This window comes from Arachis hypogaea, chromosome 20 (assembly GCF_003086295.3).
Source record: "Arachis hypogaea cultivar Tifrunner chromosome 20, arahy.Tifrunner.gnm2.J5K5, whole genome shotgun sequence".
Classification (NCBI taxonomy): domain Eukaryota; kingdom Viridiplantae; phylum Streptophyta; class Magnoliopsida; order Fabales; family Fabaceae; genus Arachis; species Arachis hypogaea.
In genome coordinates, this window is record NC_092055.1 from 96,824,612 (window position 1) to 96,826,964 (window position 2,353).

Genomic DNA, 2,353 nt, shown 5'->3' on the forward strand with positions numbered 1-2,353 from the left:
CATACCAATTTGACTGGGACGCTGTCCTCAGAGTTATAGCACAACCTGGCAGCAGATGGATCTATGAATACCATCTATCCCGACCTAAGGGAATATTAGCTTCAGCACTCACCTTGGGGGCTCGAGTGTGGGCAAAGATTATGTCCCATTACGTCTTTTCGAGAACTCACGAGTCCTCCTTCACTGCAGATATGGCTGTTTTTCTCTGGTGTGTCCTTACAGACCAGCCTCTCAACTTACAAGACACCTCCAGGACCCCATGGGACACGTACAGATTGCGGACAACCTACCCTTTCCTGCCTTGGTTTCAGATCTAGTCTCGGCAGCCAGAGTCTCCTACAGAGCTGGGGACACCAAGACCATACTTCCGCAGGATGATCAGATTGTCCCCAATGGGAAGTACATCAGACCTCCAGTAGCCACTATCAGCCGGACCGTAAACCCAGCAGATATTCCTTCTCCTTCCACATCACAAGCAACTTCAACAAATCAACTGCTCCTTCAAATACTGGAGAGGTTGGACCGGCTTGACCGGCAGGCAAAGCGAATGGAGTGCCGTAACAAGCGCCAATTTACATACCTCAAGGAGCTAATTATTGGCAACCACCCACCTGAAGAAGAACCAGACACTCCAGACTCCACTTCATCTACTAGCACAGGGAGCCATGACAATCCCGATAGTGGAGATGATGCTACCAGCACCCTTTTGTTTCTAACTGATGGCACCGAGGACGATGCCAAGCTTTAAGTGTGGGGAGGTCGGTCAGTACCTGACTTCCGGAGGTTATTTTTTTTCTTAACACCAATAAGCTATTTTTCTTTTGTTACGATAGGATAGATTGCATAATAATAAGTGTTTGCATGCATGTTCTAATTGGTTGAAAAATAATAAGTTTCTTTTTAAGACCCTATTTTTGAAAACTTCACTAATTTAAATCAAAACTTTTGAATTAAAACTTGTTTGAAGATTAAAAATTGGAACATGGTTTTAAGCTAAGAACACACAACCTGTGAGATTTGAGCATAATTACATGGTTACATTATTTAACCATAATATTTTATTCTTGGGTATTTTCTTTTCTAAGATTGTAATCTACATGTTGTTCCATCCTATATGTCCAATGTTTAATGTATTTATATGCATGTATATGATTGAGGCCATTATTCTATTATCTCACTTATCCCAAATACCCTATCCTTTTTTAATTACCTTTGTTAGCCACTTTGAGCCTTTTAATCCCCATTTGTTCTATATTTTACCACATTAGTAGCCTTAAGCAGAAAAATAATTAATTATCCCAAATTGAATCTTTGGTTAGCTTAAGATAGAGATTGCGTATCAATTAAGTGTGGGAAAAAAGTGGGAACATGGGTTAATATGGAAGTGTTGAATTGATAAAATATTAGGAATTTGGGTACCTACTCATGCGAGACCAGAAAAATTAAAAATCCATGTGCATTGATAATGTTATGCTTACTTTTATGCTTTCAAAAAAATCTAAAAATATTCAATAATTAAATAAATAAATAAGGGGACAAAATTACCCCAATGTTAAGTTAATGAAAAATCAATGCATATGTGATGAAAATTAAAAGAAGAGTTGATGCATGAGTATGTAATGCTGGAAATTAATGTGAATTTAAGAGAATATAGATGATTTAAGAAGAATATAGAGTAGTATAGGTGAGAGCTTAGGTTAATCAAGGATTTAATTTATAGCTCACTTAGCCATATATATACCCTCACCTTTACCTTGGCCCCAGTACAACCTTGAAAAGACCTCATGATGTTTGCATTGGTACATTAAATGCTTGTTGATTGGTTAGTTGAAGAACAAAGTTTAGAAAGCATGACTAGAGAAGACTAGAGTGGATTACCCTAGACACTTGAGAGATTAGAGTGTACATACACCATCAATGATGGTTCAATGCTTGATTCTATGTTCCCTGCTTTCATGAGCTGTCTTCTTACAAGTTTACTTGTCTTTACTGTATAATTTGAATTAGTGGAATTTGATTTATATTTGTCTTGAAGAACTTATTTACTTTTAACCAAGTAGGCGGATTCATCTTAGCATATAGTTGCATTCATACATAGGTTGCATTTCATGAGTCTTACTTTCCCTTATTTAGTCTTTTAATCTCCTTGAGCTAAGCATGAGGACATGCTAATGTTTAAGTGTCGGGAGATTGATAAACCACTATTTTATGGTTTATCTTGTGCTCATTTGAGTGGTTTTTATCAAGTCCTTATCCACTTATTCATATGATTTGCATGATTTTTACAATTCCTTCCTAGTGTTATTCTATGGTTGAAAACTTGCTTCTAGAGCTTAATTTGTGATTTTAATTC